The sequence below is a fragment of the Mesoplodon densirostris genome, chromosome 6 (assembly GCF_025265405.1).
Source record: "Mesoplodon densirostris isolate mMesDen1 chromosome 6, mMesDen1 primary haplotype, whole genome shotgun sequence".
Lineage (NCBI taxonomy): Eukaryota > Metazoa > Chordata > Mammalia > Artiodactyla > Ziphiidae > Mesoplodon > Mesoplodon densirostris.
In genome coordinates, this window is record NC_082666.1 from 18,409,523 (window position 1) to 18,429,685 (window position 20,163).

Below are 20,163 nucleotides of genomic sequence, written 5' to 3' on the forward strand. Positions count from 1 at the left end.
GTAACAAATCCAAAGTCAAACAGCTAGGAATTGTTAATCTTAGATGTTCAAACTCAGAACTGACTCCAAAGCTCATGATCCAAAGGAATAAAAACCCCTTTTCTTTCAGCAACTCATGATCTTAGATAATAAGAATATTTGCAAATAATATATCTCATCAGGGGCTTATATCTATAATATGTAAGGAGCTCTTAAAACTCTATAGTAAAAAGACTAATAGCCCAAGTGAAAAATAGGCAAGGGATCTGAATACATAGTTTCTCCAAAGAAGATAAACACACAGCAAGTAAACACATGAAAAGATCTTCAACACCATTAGCCATTAGGGAAGTGCAAATCAAATCCCCAGTTAGTTACCACTTCACTCCCACTAAAATGGATAAAATTAGAAGTAGACAATAACAAGTGTTGACAAAGATTGCTGGTAGGAACACAAAATAGTGCAGCTGCTTTGAAAAAATAGTCTAGCACCACCTCAGGAAGTTAAATATAGAGTTACTGTATGCCCCAGCAATTCCCCTTCTGGCTATATATGCAAGAAAAATGAAAACACCTGACCACAAACTCCTTTTACGCAAATGTTCATAGCAGCATTATTTATAGTAGCCAAAAATTGGAAACAACTCATCCATCAACTGACAAATGGAAAATATCGTATATACACACAATGGAACATTACTCACCTATAAAAAGAAATAAAGTATGATACATGCTACAAGATGAATTGTAAAAACAGTAAGTTAAATGAAAGAACCAGCCACAAAAGACCACGTATTGTATGATTCTATTTTAACGAAACTTCAGAATAGGCCAATATGTAGAAATAGAAACTGAATTAGTGGTTGTTTAGGGCGAGGGAGTTTGGGGAAATAGGCAGTAACGGCTAATGGACACAGGGTTTCTTTTTAAAATGATGAAAATGTTCTAAAGTTGATTGTAATGATAGTCAACGACTCTGTGAATATACTAAAAACCACTAAATTTTACACTTCAAATGGGTGAACTGTATGGCATATGACCTATATATCAATATGCCAGTTAAAAATAAGACATGTATATCATTAACTGTGTCAACTAGTCCTCTAAGCTCATTGTATATAGTAACTTAATCTTCACTATAATCCTGTTAGGTAGCAATATTATTATTGTCTCTTTAAATTAAGGGAAAGAATAAGAGGTTAAATAATTTGCCTGACATTATTTGAGATTCCAGTCTTGCCAGACTGCTGCAGAATCTCCAAGCTAAATTACTATGTTATATAAAATATTATCAGTTATAAACCACACATTATACCTCTATAATTCTCTTAAATTATGCTTTGTTCATACACTTCCTCCTACCAAATGGTTTGTGCTAGGATTTTTTATTTATTTGAGTGTCAATGTCAGTCTGAAAACTTGTCATAAGTACCCATATATGTTGCTCCACCCCCCCGCAAAAAACTTCCAGTTAGCTGTGAACTAATGTCTTCTTTGGGGTAGGTTGGATTGTTCTTTTTAAATTTCTCTTCAGGATGGGAGTGGAGGTGATATTGTCAGGTGGCTTAAAAGAAGAGAGGTTCATATGATGCAGAATTTGAAACATGGCTTCATCTCTGCCGGCTGCATAACCTTGGATGAGTTATTTTGTCTCTCGGAGCCTAAAGATAAGGTTCCCTTATCTTTAAATTGGCGATGAGGAAAGTACCTACCTGTATTGCTGTGATGGCACTGCGGTTGGAATTAACAGGTGTGAAGCTCATTGGAGGGCTGCCCATGCTCAGTAAACGGGAAGCCAGCCCTCTTTTTATTTACCCTTAGAGCCCACCAGCATTCCAGATTTCCTAGCATGGTGAGCAGAATAGACTGGCAGACAAAAGTCTTCCCCAAGCCCAGAAAGCTCTCTTTTCTCCAAGCCCAGGAATTCTCTCCTCTCCAAATGGCCAACTTAAACCAGATTGAGAACCTAAGGCAAAAAACATGCTATGACTGGGGAGAGAGTGCATGCTGGGAGTTGGCTCCGTCTCCCGGCTTCTCCAGAGAAATCAGAGCGGCTAGGATGTTTAAATCCCCAGCCAGAATCCCTGATTTAATTTGATTTTATAGTTCCAGGGATTGCCTTGTTGTGGTTTCCCTATATCACATACAGAGCTAGCCTCTGCCCCGCCCCGTGGAGGGGAAGCCAATCAGTGTAAACGTGTGCTGGCACAGCTCTCAGCCTCAAAGGCTCTTCTGATGCAGCCACTTCTGCATGGAGACCCAGACATGAGGATCAGAGACAGGACATGGGCTGAATAGGGGAGGCTTTGTGCTGTCCCAGAAGGAGGCTGAGCTCTGATTTACATCCTGACTCCCTGCCTTACTGTACAACCTCAGTCACGTGTCCTTCCTGAGCCTCCATACATCCACATGGAACATGGAAATAATAATCCACACTTCTCGGAACTGGGGTAAGGATGTGAGAGCTGATGAATGATATTAAGTAAGCCCTCGGTCAGTGTTATTAGAGGCCCATCAGGAACAGAAGGAGGTGAATAGCATGCATAGGGCGCTGGACTAGCTCGGCTGACCTCATCTTCACCACTCTGGGCAAACAGAATTGAGAAGAGAGCTGTTTCTTTTTTCTTGGCCTGAAAAGTCATGCTGAACATTTCTTGAGATGTCCTGTTCATTCTACACTTAGCTCTAGAATCCTAGAATTTATCAGCGATGGAAGGAGAAGTAGAGATGATATAGACCTACCCACTCATTTAACAGCTAGGGAGACTGAGGCTCAGAGAGGGAAATTGACCTGCAGAAGAACACACAGCAAGTGAGTTGCAGAACCTGGATTTGATATTTGTATTCTTTTCACTACATCAAATTGTTCCTGGGAAATCATCTGGGACAAATTTAAGGAGAGGCATGATTGCAGTGGCTGTAAAGTACAAGAAGTATCCAGGGAAAGAGAATTCCTTTATTTGGCCAGAGGGTTTGTGAAGGTGGAGCAGAGGCAGCCTGCCAAGGACCTCCTGGGGGTTTGCTTGGAGTTTAAGCTTTAGCCTGAAGGCAGTGGGAAGCCATGCTCACTAGAATATAAATGACTTGAGGACAAAATTCTAGTTCATATCACTTTTGTGAACCACTTCCTGGTATGCAACATATGGCATATAGTAGGGGTTGAGAAGGGATTGCTTGATGATGCTAGATGCTAGATTTTCAAATCTGGGAACCTGCATGGCTGAAGAAACTTCCAAATGCCTTTGGAGCTTGCTCAAGTAAAAGAAATTCTGAAACCTATCAGCAACCATTCACTTTTCTAAGAATTTTTGAACATGGGAAAATAAGTGCAGGAAAAGCCTGCAAATGGCTTCCTTCGGAAATGACATGCCCCTGTCCACCTACTGAGCTAGTAATAAGTAACCATTCCTGATAGCTAGTGTATAGTGCATGACCCTGCATAATGCTGGTTCCAGTGAGTGACGTGAGTAGGTACTACATAAACAAAAATTATTAGCCAAAAAGATTCTCCATCTGGCATCTGCCATAGCCTCAACTTCCACGCTGAATATACATGTGTTTCACTGTTCTTGGCCATCAACACAGGGACATCTAGTGACATGCTGACCTTTGGTCATCCTGTTTTTCTAACTTTGTAATCAATTCTTTAGAAAAAGGAATTAGGGTTATCATGACTGGGGTTTGGAATGAATTAGTAGCCCTTGAAAGTCTAAGGGAGCAGTGAGAATACCAAAATGTGGATGCATCCCTTCTCCAAGGGGGGATCTATTCTTGAAACTTTTAACTGGGTTGAACTAAGAGAGCACTAGCTAAATATAGAAAAAGACCTTGAGCTGGCCTCATGAAGATGGCTTCACAATGGAAGGGGTAAGTGCTTAACATTTATTGGTCTTTTTCTGTGTACCAGGCACTGAGTTGGTGTTTGTCTCTTGTAACCCTATTTGATCATTATAATCTTTACAACATGAGAATTATTTTGGGTGAGGAACCCAAACTTCAGAGAGACAAGGTTTCATGGAGATAAGAACTGTGCCTGTTTTCTTTACCACTATGGTACATAGTAAGTATGTTAAATGGCTTTCCCATGGTCATAAAGCTGGAATGTTGTAATACAGGACACTGAATGGTGGTCTACGGGGATGTATACGATGCTATGTGTGTATCTGTGTGTGTGTATGTAGAAAGCCCTAGTTTGAATGACTGATAAACTTCTAATAACTTTCCAGTCTGCAAGGCCTTATTCTATATGGTCCAACTTCATCCCTGTCTCTTCTCCTTTCCACTTCCCAGCTTCCAGTTTCACTGGTTTGGTTTCTATCCCTCCAACCTTCTGAGCTTGCTGTTGTCTTACTCTTGCTGTTCTCATGCCTGAAACAATCTTCTACTATCTTAGCACGACTAGCTTTTCTCATCCTTCTGGCTGCATCTCAAATGACATTTCTTCAGAGACGCCTCCTCTGACAACCCAATCGCATTTGCTACTCGGCCCCTTGCTGTCACATTACTCTGTCTATTTTTGCATTGTATTTGTTCCTAGCTGAGGTGAACTCCTTTATTTATGTATTTGTTTGTTGTCTGTTAGACCCCTAATGGAATCCTAGTTCCATGAGAGCAGGAGCTTTACCTTGTTTGTATTCACTGTTGTATTTTTAGCATCTAAAACAATCTCTTGCATACAGTCACTGCTTAATAAATATAATTTAGTGAACAAATTAGAGAATAAATGAACAAATGACCTACTGTCACCTTGTAAATAGAATCCCAGAACACCAGGTCCCAATTTCGTTTTTTTCCCTGTTTTCTGCATGAGGTCTCTCTATGGTCTTGTACCCCTGGCTCCTCCTCCCAGCTGCAGCTTTTCCTGTAACGGATGCGAGTTTCTTCAGCAAGCATCGCCCCCACCCCCACTTCCCTTCTGTCTCTGACTAGGGTCCTGGTATTAGGACCCTTACCCCAGGCATCCCTTATCCCACGTTCTAGCAATTCTCAACTCTTTCTAGTTTCCCAAATGCACCAAACCCTTCTCTCCGAGCTGTTCTTGCTGTTCCCTCTCCCTGGACCATCTTTTCCAGTGCACAAGTCCCATAGGACCTGCGGTACTGAGCACAGATATCCCCATTCTGGGAAGTTTTTTGCTCATATTCCTAAATGGTAGTGTCCTCCCAGTGCCCTTTTAGTGCCTGCTCCATATTTACATTGCTGCATTTATCCCACAATGGAATTCGTTTTTCGGTCATTTTCCTCTCGGAAACAGTTAACCAAAGCAAGAAGGGAAGTCAATTTTTCCTCCATCTCAGTTGCAGCTAGAGTACAAAGGTGAGTACAGGACGGCTGTCCTGTGACCAGGCATGAAGGAGGGAGTGAGGGAATGAACGTGAAGGAGTAGATTAATTGATTCTTAAGAAAATATATCTGTGAATGTCTGACCCAGGATGATCCTGTAGTTACCACTCAGGGTGGTCAACTGTCCTGGTTTTCCTGGAATGAGGGACTCTCAGTGATACAACTGGAGAAGTCCCATGCAAAGGAGGATGCATCTGTCAACCCATATACACCCAACTTTGCAGCCGAGTGAGGACCCCTCCCCCAGCCTCTACAAGGAGACCACTGCTACCCTAACCATCTTCCACGCACCCCAGCATCTCTGGAGAGTTCTCTCCCCTCACCACGCCAACCTTTTTGAAATTCTTGCTCTTGCATCCATCTTCTTTTTCCTTGCCCTGCCAGTTTTCTGTCAACAATTACCAGTTTTTTCTGAGTGGATTCCTGGCCCCTTGCCTCACCCCTACCCTCACCTCTGGTTTGTTTTATGTCATTTGGCTCCTTTTTTAGCAGAATAGTCACTGTCCTTGTAGAGTTTTTTAAATCGATAAAGTCAGTGGCCTTTCCAGAAAAAAGAGAGACAGAGAGAGAATGTGATATTGACAGTTTGGAAAGACCTGTGCAGTGAGGTTTGAGGCTAAACTGTCTCAGTTGAAGTTAACAGAAATGAACAATAGACCTAGGACCAAAACTGAAGTCTAGTTGCAGGAACCTGAGATCACAGTGGCATTTCCCCTGACAAGTCCAGATAGAGAATTCTTAAATTTTCTGGGTAGTGTGTTGGCATATGGAAGGGGCAAAGTGAAAACAGGCAGGAGTATGCCTCAAACTGACAGCCTCTCACTATCTCTACAACACTGGGTGAGTCATATAACCTTTCAGTTCCCTATCTGTGAAGTACATTTCCCATCGCCCAATGCAGGGTCACTACAGGACCGAATTTGGTGTGGACATGTACTAATTGCTCAATAAATCGCTATTCCCTTCACCACTCTGTGAACCTGATTGTCTCCAGAATCTGGAGTAGGGTTGTCCCAATGTGTAGGGCTAAGCAGCTATTACATTTTGCTACCATGAATTAGCAAGAATTCTGTTCTGATGAACCACTGGTTTTATATGCAATAAATATTGGGTTATGTGTAATGTGTGTGTCCTAATGCTAGTTTCATGACTTTTAATAGTTCCCTTGCTACAGGAGTATTCCTAATGTGGTGAGGTTACAGAGAGATTTGCAATTTCTCAAAAATGAAAGAAGAAACACCAATATCCACATAAAACGCATCATACTCTTTTGACTGTGCAATTCTAATTCTAGGAATTTATCCAAAGGAAATAACCAGAGAATGCATGTACAATGATGTTCATCTCAGCATTGTTTATTACAGTGAAAAATTAGAAACATCTGAAATGCTTGACAATAGAGATTTGGCTAAGTTAATTACATTTCAGACATTCAATTGAATACCACGCAGACATCAAAAAATTGTGTTCCCTAAAAGTATTTAATGACTTGGAAACAAGTTCAAGGCATATTGTTAAATGAAGAAAGCAGATAACAAAACAATATGTTCAGTATGTTTCCAATTTTGTAAAATAAAAATTACAAAGGAAACAATAATAATATTAACTAATACCAGAAGTAGTATCATTAATGGTTAAGAACATGGGCTGTGGAGTTAGAACTCCTGGGTTCAAACTCCAGCTCTGACACTTTCTTGCTATGTGATTTTGGAAATCCTTTACCTCTCTTTATCTCCGTTTCCTCATCATTTCCCATAAAATGGGGACAATCTCATAGGGTTTTTCTGAAGATTAAAATGAGTTTATCTATAAAGCTTTAGAGCAGTACTTGACACAGAGTCAATGTTATAGAAGTGCTGGCTATTAGTTTCATTTCTAAGTGATGTAATTCATAAGTTATTTTAAAACAAAATTTGAAATAAACAAAAAGATCATATATATATATATATATATATATATATATATATATATATGCAAATCGATTCAGCTAATAATTGCTTGAACTGGGATTTGAACCTAAGCCTGTCTGGCTCCAGAATTTGAGCACTTAACCATTATGTAATTCAGAATAAGGAATGTGAGCCATGGTTTTCTCATATTTGCAGGATGAGGGATAACTTTTACTTTCATCTTTGTGACTTTCTGGATTTTCCAAAATTTTAACAATGGATACATATTGCTTTTATAACTGGAAAGATATTGTTATTTATACACGACACTTTAAGTTGTTTAAAATTAAACAAAACTTCCCACACTCAGCTGCTGTCTTTATCAGCCTACTGGCCAACAACTTTATTTCCGCACCAGGACTGAGTGAAGTGTGAGCTTCATGAGAGATGCTTCAAATAGTACCAGGTGTCAAATTAATGGTCAAAGAAAATAGGTCACAGGCATCCTATAGTGTTGGCACAGAACTCCAGAATCAGTATGAGTTCCAGAATCAGACAGAACTGAGTTCGAACCTCAAAGCTATCAACTACAGGCCCCTGGATAAATTTCCTAACTGCTTGGAGTCTATTTCCTCCTCTGAAACAGGACAGTAATACCTCTTCATGGGGTCCCAAGCCATTAGGGCTCTATGTGAAGAGGGCATCACTGTTCCAGGTACACAGTAGGTACTTAACTCCTGGTAATTATAATGACAATTATTGAATTTTGAAATCTTGGAGACACTGAATAGCCCTACACTGACATGGCATTGGGTGGGTCCTACTTCCTAAATACTAACATTAAATAGTGGTAATAAATGCAAAAACACCACCTTCTAGTGGGGCTGACTAACAGCATCAGAAAGCTTTCTGTAACCTACTTCCAGGTTGGAGGAAAATTTTGCCATTGCTGTTGAGTGTATTTCCCCCCTTTAAAGAACAAATAAAGCACCAAGTGCAACAGCTTTTTATAAGATGTTAAAAATACATCAAGGATTAAATCCTGCCTGCCTGTTACTGATTTGGAAATGGGCTTGAATACATTCCTTACATCCAGATTGGATTACTCTTACTTTTACTCTGCAACCCTGCCAGTATATATTTTTTTAATATTATTATCATCACTAGGACTTGTTTTGTGTCCAGAACATGGCAATAGAAATTATCCCTGGCAATTCTGCAGCTCTGTCCTCTCACCAGCCCCTAAATCTCAACAAGCATTCTGAATTTCAGCCAGAACTGATTGGAAAATTGGCCTTATAATTCACAAGCGTTCCGATTTGAGATCAGTTAACACCAGACTTCTGGAAATACTGGCTGCCTCCTTGGGCCAATGAGTGGTGAGTTTTTTCTCCTTGAAAACAGAGCTGAAAGTCATTTCTTTCTTCCTCACACCTAGTTATTATCAACTTTGCATCCTGCTCTGGGGTACATGCTGTCTCCTGCAGGCTCTACACAGAACAAGAAAGTTTCTCCTAGAGAAAGGGATCTCAGGACCCATGTTCTCAATTTACAGAGGATAAAGCTGAGTCCCAGAGAGGAGGCAGGATCTGCTGAGGTTATACCAGGCGTTATGGAAGACTACCCTTCCAGTTTCCCGAATCTTAGTTTACCATTGTTTTCTTTCTCTACTCGGCCATATCTCATGTATGAAAGCCTTTCCTATCTCTCTAAATGGCAGGTCCTCTAGTTGACTCACCACACCATCTCCTAAATGGGGCCCAAACCTCAGCAGCATACAACTCATCCCACCTAATCAAAGGGAGAACAATGTACATTCACCATCTTTCAAACTGTGGCTTGCTCATGAACTCTTCTGGTCTCTCACTGAGCCATTTTGCCATGTAGAGCAAATACAAATGCCTTTTAGAAGTTGCAAGTCTACTTTGGAATGTGTGTTCCTTGTTCCAGTTGGACTGCCTTCTGAACGTGGAACTATTAAAAATCAGAATATTGCTTTCCTGGAAGTGGGAGAAACATATGAGAAGATGCATGCTGGCAGTGCTTTCTGTAATGCAGGCTCCAGCCCATCCTTAAGTTAGCCTTTCAAATCCCATATTCATTTTAAACATGATGGCTGACAGTCTGAGAAGGGCACCTATTTGGAATTAGGGATTGAATCTGCAAGGAGGCAGGAGGAGCCTCATCCAAATTGGACTTCTGACACACATTGAGAGGCCATATAATTGCCTCATCAGTAAGATTTCAAAGAAAGCTTAGAAGGTCACCAACATCATCATGGAATGCAGTCAAATATGATAGAAGGAAAACTGGAGAGCACTGTGTCAAGAGTCTAATCAATAGCCACTGAGTTTTATCTGTGTCAGATTTAAGAACAGTTGACATCTGTGCCAGAAAAGTGTAAAGGCACTTATACAAACCATCCAGCTGCTTCCCAGAACCCACAAGTTCACTGAAGATCATCTGTAAGGAATACACAGAAGACAGCTAGCAAAGGGACTCAACAAAGTTACTCATAAAAGCCTGCAAACAAACAGATTTCCACGTTGTCAAGCCAACTTCCAAATGTTGCTTACAGCTGGGTAAATTTGACCTTCCAAGTGTTTGCTCTTCTTTGTCACCCGTTTTAAAAACAAGAGACCTAACTCAGGATTACGTGGAGGAAATTTTAGCATGCCAGGTTGGGTAAGAGATCGGGCTGTAGAGTTAGACTGCCTCAGTTAGAATCCCGTTCCTGTCGCTTACTAACTGCATGACCTTGTGCCAGCTGCTTAGCTTTTCTAAGCCTTTATTTCCTCATCTGTAAAATGGGGAAAACTGCCGTGCCTACCTCATTGGGTGTGGTGAGGAATAAATGTGTTAACCTGTATCAAGTACTCAGCACAGTGCCTGGCACATAGCAAGGACTCCACAAATACAAGGTTATTACTGAAAGTTTCTTGCTTCTCATTAATAAAAGGTTCTGCAAATATTCATAGAACAACACATGGACTACAACTGGGCATATGAGAGCAAAGAAAATGGCCAAGAGGTGAGTAGAAGAAAAGCAGAGATGGCCTAGCATAATCATTATAATCGTTACCTCTTACTGAGAGACTATGAAGTGCCTGGCACTGTGTCAAGTACTTAATGAATATAATCTCATTTAATCATCCTGGGATATTATAAGATAAGTACTACTATCTTTCATACAAGCAACCAAAGCATAGCAAAGTTAAGTCATTTCTCCAGAGTCAGATACCCCAAAAATAGACTCAAATGTAGAACTTTCTGACTCTACAGCTTTTGCTCCTCTAAAGTCTACTCTGATTACCTGTAACCGCTTGGTGCAGTTCTGGCATGACATGCAAAAAACTGCTCTCGATATTGGGAGATATCAGTGTCATACTACACCAGCCTAGTCCTGTAATGTACTCTGGAGCTCCACTGTGCACACCTTATGCACTTTCATGGGAAAGGAGGGGCTGGAGATTTCTACATGCTCACCAACTTTCAGAAAGGCAGAACAGAGCAAACACATGGACGAAGCTAAGACACATGGTCTCCTGCCCCATGAAGTTCTCTATCCCCTGATGATGTAAATTGACAGGGCTAGCCTCAAAATATATTCATGTCATGCGAGTATAGCAAACATTTATAAAAAGAGGCACATCGTAGGTATTGTGTTGGGGGGGGTCAGTACAGAAAAATGAAATCTTATTGAGTTTGTGCACAAGGAAAGCTCACTGAAAAATAAATAAGCAATTACAAAACTGTATATTAAGGCATAGTGATGGAAAGCTTGGGCTTTAGGAACAGAGACCCTGAATCTGAATCCTGGATCTAAACTTACTCTCTACATGGACTCGAAGCAATCATGGTACTTCTGCATCTGTAAAATGGGGCTACTATGCCATCACTACTGCACGTGACTTCTTGAAGAATGAAATGGGATAAAGCACATAGACAACTTAACATTGGCAAAAACTAGCACTCAACAGTGTTCATTGTTATACTTGAATTAGACCGCTTGCTTGGGTCTAGTCTTAGTTCTACCTCCTACCAGCTTTGTGTCCCTGAGCACGTTACTGAGCTAATCTGTGCCTCAGTTGTCCCATACGTAAGCTGGGATAAGCCTAATACCTGCCTCATAGGGTAGTAACAAGGATGAAGTAAGGTAATATGTATAAAGCATTTAGAAAAGTGTCTGGCATATAGTAAAGACTCAGTGTTAGCTACTACAGTAAGTCCCCTACAAACCAAACTTCGAGTTGCCAACTTTCAAAGACCTTGAACGTGCGTTCCATCAACATCAGACGTGAGTGAAATTGCAGCTGGACCTCCGTCTCCTACTGCTGACGGTCCTTCAGCTCTACCATCTCCCACCTCCTCTCCCTCCTCCAGTCAGTAACTCTCCTTGTCCGTTCACTTGATGCCAGCCCCTGGATGCCAGCTGTTGTCAAGGCACTGTACTGTAAGATTAAACATGTTTCCTTTATTTTTTGTGTTTGTTTTTAAGTCATTATTTGTGTGAAAAGTATTATAAACCTATTACAGTACAGTACCATATAGCTGACTGTGTTAGTTGGGTACCTAGGCTAACTTTGTTGGATTTACGAACAAATTGGACTTATGATCGCGCACTCTGAACGGAACTCTCGGAACGCGCTCTCGAAATGGGGACCAACTACTATTGTTGTGATTATTTTTGATAGAGGTAAGCACAAGATACTGTAAGAAAATGAAGAGGCACTTAAGTAGAGCCGTGGTGGGTGGGTAGGAAAAGCTTCCTAGAAAACAGAGTGAAAGTGAGCATATGCCAGGTAGATGGGTAGGGGTTAGGGGACAATAAGGGCAAAGGCAGGATTTCGAAACAGCATTCCTGGATTTCCTTTACATTCAGTCTTCAGTGGAGACCTTGCTGCTCACATCTCTTGTTTTTGCCCCTTACAGTTCATGGGTCCTGCAATTGGTTTGAAGGCAAATTCCAAGCTAGCAATGGAGTGGGAGGGGGTAAGAAGAGAATGCACTACCCCGTTTTGCAAAAGGGCTGTAACCATTTAGCCCATTATTTAACATTGAGGAATGCAGTAAGGTCAGAGCCTGGATCACCTTTCAATGTAGCTACGGCTCCAGCGAGTAAGCTCTGAAATTGCTTGAAGTCATTTATACCAGTGAATGCATATGTATCAGGGCTTGGTTAAAGATTTAGAGGATAAGCTGGTTAATAGAATTAATTTGATATATCTGGTATAATTCAGTGGAACACATAAGTGCCCTTCAGAGCCCAAAACTGATGGGAGAGGAACAAGTCTCTGTACCAGCCATTAAAGAAGGATTAGTTGGACTCCTGAAAGAATAAGCCCATGACTTTCATTCTTCTCTAGGTGTGTGCATAATAGATTTCTTGATAAATGACTACGCTATAAACAACTTACCAAAAACAACTTGGACTGCTGATGTACGTTTGTGTGTGTGTGTGTGTGTGTGTGTGTGTGTGTGTGTGTGTGTGAGTGTATGGTTTTTTTTATTTTTTGCCACTTCAGATTCTTTCCATAGTCAAAGCTGATCCCTTTGCCTCATTTCTGAAGCCAGGAGGGAATGCGTGAAAGACCAGGGTATCATACACTCACTAAGAGCATAACCCTTTGTGAGATGGGGTGGGTAGGAGGTCACCTCCGTCCTTCTCTGGGCAGCTTGCGTAGGGCCCCTGGAAGGAACAGTGGCTAGCTGCCTTGGATTAAAATATGGACTGGCCTGGTACCGAGGCTGCTGGTAGGAGCTGAGAAACAAGGCAGCCGAAAGAATCTAATATTTACTGCAGTTCACCAATATGTAAACGTCCCCATATTTTGCAGTGGAAACACAACTTTGTAGGACCAAATATCCAGTTTTTTGAAGGTGATTCAAAACAGGAGCAGATCATATTTTCTAGGAGAAATAAAAGCTTCCTCCTACATTCCTGTTCATTTTGCGATGCCAAATTAGGGAGAACTTCTGGCTGAGAAATAGGAAAAACAATTGGAGATGTTTTAAGATGATGAGACAGGTTCTTTTCATGCCATTCTCAGTATATATGTTTTTTTTTAAGGTGTCAAATGGGGACAATGATAACTTTTTTTCCAATCTGGGAAAAATAACTTGGGAGTAAATGCTGATACTCTTCTAGGGTACATGTGTCTATGGCCAGTATGATCATTAAAATATTCTGTGTCACTGAGTACATTAGAGGGGAATTTTAACAAAAGGAAGAAAGGAAAGGAGAAAGGAAAATAGTATGCATTTTCTTTTTACCTAAAAGTATTACATGACACGGTTGTTTTGACTTTCAGCGTTCATGCAAAGTGTCCAGCCTAGTGCCTGGTAGATAGGGATCATGTACAAACAAAGAAGAGAGATGTGCTTAAAGCTGATTTTTACCAAAAAGGTAGAGGTATTGCATCTTATATTAATTTGTGTTCTTACATAAACTATCCTTCCTCATGGAAGACAATCATTGTTTTCCTGCTTCTCTCTCCATCCCTTATTGAGTCAGCTCAAGTGCAAACCTTGGTCCATAGAGAAAGGAAGGCCTGGGCTGATGGACCACTTCTGACTGATCTTGGGCAAGTCCCCTCACCTCCATATGCCTAAGTGTCCTGAACTATAAAATGTGGATAATGATGCTGCCCTTACAGAGTGGTTGTATGGATTCAGTAAGAACCTTTTGATAGCTATTGGCAAGGAAAACATGTATCTCATACTTTCAGTAATTGTCCATCATTTTTCCCTTTTTTCTTCAACAAAGATGCTGCCTAATACATAGGATGTGATCAGTAAGCACGAGCTTTGCATTGAGTTGGTTGACGGACGTTTCTACATCCTTTGCAGCTTCTCTGGTTTGCAATGTAAATGAATGCTAAGAAAGCCAAGGGTCAGCAATGCAGTGGAGCAAGTCCTGGGCACCAACAGCCTTTTCCAAGCCATGACAGATAAAATCCACGCCAAACTCAAGTAGGTCAAGGAAGAAAGAAGGACAGAGTAGCAAGGACAGAAAGCAGGGAGAACAGAGGGATAAAGAGAGAGAGAGAGAGAAAATAAATGTGGTTTTGAAATACTCTTCTAATTCTCTGGGAAGAAAAGACAGCAATGTTGAGCTAATGCCCTCAAAATAGATCTGAGCAAACATATGCCAACGATCTGGAAAAGAAAAATCTTTTCTGACACTTCTCTTTAAGTAACGCTGGAATGTGGACTCCGGGAAGGGAGGGTAGTACTGAGGCCAGGCAAGGTCTTGCCCACACTGCATCAGGTCCTCTGGAGTAGCACTGCCAATGTTCGGACCTGGCTTGTGACAAGAAAACCTCTGAATGCTGTGGTTTGGATTTTGCTTGTGGCTTTATTCTCATGTGTGATGTCTTCTCATACCCAAGAAACCAGGCCTTGCCTAACTGACATCAGACCAAAAGGCTACCCACACTTGCAAGGATGCACGCCATCTTGCCCTTTACACTTTTCATGGATCTCTCTTAAGAGGAAGGGGAGAGAGTTGGGAATGGGAGTCACAGGTGATCAGTCCTTCTCCTTTCCTTGTATCTACAACATCATTTTATGAACTAAGTATTCCAGGCATGGTAACTGATATTAACTAGAAAAATATGGTTTGGGCAAATGAATTTGGGAAATACATTCAATAAAGTTAGAGGTCTTTTTTTTTTTTTTGCAGGGCACATTGATATGGTAATGTGTATTCTATGGGCTCTCAGCCACCTTAGTTGTTCTTAGTTATTCTATCAGCATCATCTGACTCTGTCACTCACTTTCTCTTTGAAATACTTCCTCCAGTTTGCATACAGGTTGCTACTCTCTCTCAGTTTCCTCCTATTTCACTGGCCTCTCTTTCTCAGCATCCTTTACAGGCTTCCTCTTTCTTTTCCACACCTGGGGAGGCTGGGTCTCAGTGTCAGGCCCTCCCCTACTTCAGGAACACTTCCACCACTTAGTGGTCCCATTGACTTTATGGGCCTTCAATGCCATGCCTATGCTGATGAGCCCCACATTTTCTTGTCTCATACTGTGACCTCACCAACTATCTGCAGATTCAACCCTTTAATTACATAAATGATACCTACAGTTGAATATCTAAAGGACATTTCCCATGTGATATGTCCCAAACTGAACTTCTGATTTCCATTGCCCTCCCTCTGTACCACATCCCCATGGCTTCTACATAGTTTTCCACTTTCACCGAAATGGTGCCATGTTCCCCATGGCTCAGGCTCAAAATGCAGGAGTGATTCTTGATTCCTCTTATTCCCTAATAATCTATGTCCAATTCAACCCACATTTTAACTGCATTACTTTCAAAGTATGTCCTGAATCCAACTGTTGTTACCACTACCATGCTATTCCAAACCCTCATCATCTTTCGCATGGACTACTGTAACAGCCTTCTAACCAGTCTCCCTGGGACACTCTCCCTCTCCACCGTCAATTATCAACACTTCATGATTTAAAAAACAGAAATCAGATCATGTTACTCCCCTTCAAAAACCTCCCAAAATTTCTCATCTTACTAAAAATAAACTATGAACTTTTCCCCATATCCTAAAAAGCCCCATAGAAGCAGACTCTTGCTAACCTCTCAGCTCTCATCTATTACCATGATCCCCCTTACTCGGTTCCCTAGAGACACACCAGTGTCTGTGCTACTCTGAACAGGCCAAGGTCAGCCTCAGGGCCCTTGTACTTGCTGCACCACTGGCAAGTACTGTTCTGCCTCAGATTCTCAACCCGTTTTCTGACACCAGTTCACCAAGTCAATAAGTACCTCGCCTCCTCTGAACCTCCATTTTTCTTCGCTGTGAGATACCTTCAAGGGAAATTTGCTGTCCTATTATTACATAAGGGAAGCGGTACATGGACAAGGGTGGCAAGGACCAGGACTTGTAGACTGAAAAGTGTCAGGACATGGAACATTTGGTCCCATGTAATAAAGTTGATTCATGGCGTCCATAACCAGACAAAACAAAGGTGCAGTAGAAATGAAGCACTGTAATTCACCATGGTCTTTGTCATTTCAGTGCAGAATATCTTAGTCATTTAGAAGTGAAGACATAATTTATTATAAATTTGGCTCTGCTTCCATGTTTATTGTGAAGGTGTTCTGTTGCTTGGTCAGAGGCAGAGCTGCAATTGAACAACCAAATTGTTTGTATGAACAATGACAACATTTCAGAGCTTTTTCCAGGTAGTTCATGTGTTAATAGATTTTCGTCTCATGACAACCCTCTGAGGGGAGTCTCATTATCTCCATTTTACAGATGAAGAAACTGAGGCTTGGCAAGCAACACTTATTTCCTCATGCACACAGAAGCAAGAAGTGACATAGCTGACTTCTGAACCCAGCTTTTGATACCAATTTACCTTGCTTACTTATGAAATATTATATTCCGCTTAGCTATGAGGTTCAAGTATATTGGCAAAGAGGATTTCATCAACTGTAAGGATATTTGAGTTTGTGTGGTATTGTTGAAGGCCCTAGGCTTAATATGAAGAAGGAAAGTTTTAGTTTGCCTTGATTTTTTTGGTCTCGAAGTCTCTGAGCATTTTTATAAGAAAGAATATATGACATTACAGAAGGATTACAAAAACTAAACTAGGAGTCATGAGAGAATTTCTCAAGGAAGCACATTCTCACTGATAGCTGTCTTACATTAGGATGGTTTGCCTCATGAGACAACGTGAGGAGAGAGTGATTTTCCTATCCCTGGAGGTACATAAGCAGAGACTGCACAACCTCTGCTGAGAGATGTTACAGACTAGACGGCCTTCCTGAATCACAAGTGCTGATCTAGATATTTCTACACAAGTTAGACTGGGTGTTGGTTAGGGTTCTTTCAACGCTGAGGCATGGTTGTTCAGCCAATACCAAATATGGAGTCTCAGCTTGGTTTCCTACAAAGCAGAGTCTAAGATAAGGTCTGGGTGTTAGGTAGTTTATTTGGGAGGTGATCCAGAAAGTAGGATAAAGAGTGGGGAGAGAGAGAGACAGAGAATAAGGAAAAGCTAATCAGTGGGGGTTATTGAGCTGAGGATTATTATAGTCCTGCTGAGACCCTTCTAGAAACCATGTGAATTGAGCCTCCGTCCATGTTCTCCCAGAAGGCTGGACATTTATTCATCAGCTTCCACCCAGCCAGTGAAGGCTATGTCTGCATTGGAACTGAGCAGGCTTCTGTAGTTCCAGAAAAGGCCATAGGGGAGAAATGTGGAGAAGCTGGTAGTGTACCCTTGAGGCGGGTTGAAATCAAAATGCACAGAACTATCCATCCCAGCCACACTAAGGTAAGAATTTGAAGGTATATAATGTGGGGCACCAAAAACATTTCCTATACCTAGTCTTTGGTTTGGTTTATAGGATGGGGTTTGGAGGAATCGGCAGGAGCCACAAGGCGAACGTTCCCTCCACTTGTCTTTTTTTTTAAAACTTTTTATTTTATATTGGATTGTAGTTGATTAACAATGTTGTGATAGTTTCAGGTGTATGGCAAAGTGATTCAGTTATACGTATACGTATATCTAATCTTTTTCAAATTCTTTTCCCATTTAGGTTGTTACATGATACTGAGCAGAGCTCCCTGTGCTATACAGTAGGTCCTTGTTGGTTATCCATTTTAAATAGAGCAGTGTGTACATGTCAATCCCAAACTCCCTAATTATCCCTTCCCCCTCCCCTCCCCCCCACCTCCCCGTAACCATAGGTTCGTTCTCTAAGTCTGTGAGTCTGTTTCTGTTTTGTAAATAAGTTCATTTGTATCATTTCTTTTTAGCACTCTTGTCTTTGTATGAGTACAGGATTAGCAACGGATCCTATGTCAGGCAGAATAATGTCCTCCCTACACCCCCAAACACACTCACCTCCTAATTACTGGAACCTTTGTACATGTTAGGTTATATGGTAAATAGGAATTAATGCTGTAGATGGAATTCAGGTTGCTAATCAGCTGGCCTTGAGATAAGATTATCCTGAATTATCTGCATGGACCTAACATAATCATAAAGGTCCTTATAACTTGAAGATGGAGGCAGAAAAAGAGAATCAGAGAGACAACAATGTGACAAGAACATTGCTGTCCTTGAGGATGAAGGAAGGGAGCCACAAGCCAAGAAATGTGGGCAGTCTTTAGAATCTAGAAGAGACAAGGAAATGGATTCTTCCTTAGAGCCTCCTGACAGAATACAGTCTTTCCAACACCTTGATTTTAGCCTTGGGGGATTTATTTCAAACTTCTGACCTCTAGAACTATAAGATAACTGTGTTGTTTAAGCCACTAATATTTGTTACAGCAGCTATAGGAAACTAATACAGTGCACTACTCCACAGCACTGCAGGGCCATCTACGGAGTCTAATCCAAAGAGGATCAGCACACTAGCCAGCTTTTGGCTGAAATAATGCTGTTCCATAAGAAACAATCCCCATTCTCTGTGGGTTAAAGCAATGAAAACATATTCCAGGCTAACAGGTACAACTTAACAGGTACAACATATTCCAGGCTAACAGGTTGATGCAACTCAGTTGCAGTATATACAGTAATCTGTGTACCATCATATGGCAGGGCTTTACTGGGCTCTGCTGGGCTCTAGGCTTAAGGATGGGCTCAGGTCAGCTCCAAAATGTTCATGCCAGGACCCAGACTGAAGAAGCAATGGCTCTGGGGCATGCTTATCTCCTAGCAGAGGGAAGAAGCTCCAAAAAGCTGGCATAAATTTGCCATGGTTGAAGCTGACATACTATTACTTCTGCCTACATTCCACTGTCCCCAGTAAGTCATAAAATTTGGCCCAAGACAGTGGGTCCAGGGAGAATACTTCTGGAGAAGGACAGCAAAGTCAGGGAGGGAAGGAAAAATTATAGACAAATAATGCAATCTACCGCAGTCACTGAGGGGTGTCACTCTCTGTGAAGGTGTGGGTTCACCAGCCTCTTGCATAGATAGCTTCCATCATGATCTGGCCAAAATGGTTGACTTTCCAATGAAGGGTCCAAATCTACTGAGATCCATTAGGTTGCAAACGTGTCTAAACAGACTCTTAGAATCCTAAATTTAAGAATCACACAAGAAGGCATAATCCAATTACCATCTTATTAGGGAAAAGTGAGGTCTAGAAAAGGCAATGCCATTTTCTCAAGGCCAGACAGTGAGTGGTAGAGCTGATAATGGAACAAAGGCCTTTAAAATCTCAGGCTGGGGCTCAACCCACAGCTTTCTTAATTCTAGAATCCTGCTCCTGGGCACCCCAACAGCTTTGTTACTGTTCCAAGTCCTTTGGGGTCTACATACTAACAGCACTACTGAATTTAGAAAGGTGAGGTTGATTATTCCAGCATCATACACACAAAGTCTTCATTTTTCTCCTCTAAATCTTAGGTTTGAAAAAGCTTTACTTTGGCTGGGCCTAGGGAAACCCACTCTGCCCCTGCCTGAAGTCCTGCTTGGGTGTTGTAGAGCAGTGATTCAGAGGGAAAGCACCTTCCAAACCCACATGGGTTCCTTCATTTTTTTTTTCCTACAGCAGTAATTTTTGGATTCATGAGAGATGCCCAAATCGAGAGGGCTAGAGACATAGAGGTTCTCTTTTTGGCCATGGGTCAGCTAGGGCATCTTCAAGGGCCTTCTCAGACTCCCTTTTCCAGGAAGCTTCAATCCTCCAGAGAAAGAAGGTGAGGTCTGTTTCCTATGGTTGAAGAACTCTTTTGTTATCCTTTTGTTCCTCCTAAGCCTCGGGAAACCCCAGGTCAGTGGTCCTCTGTTCCAGGAATCCTCCCCTACTTTCCCTGGGCGGAATTAATTGCTCATTTCTCTCTGCTCACACTGCACTTTATGCCGTATTTCTTCTATCACTGACCATACTGTATTATCCCTTTTCTTTATACAGGTCCCTCCCTCACTAGGGTATGTCCTCTTCTGTTCCTTGGACTCTATTCATCTG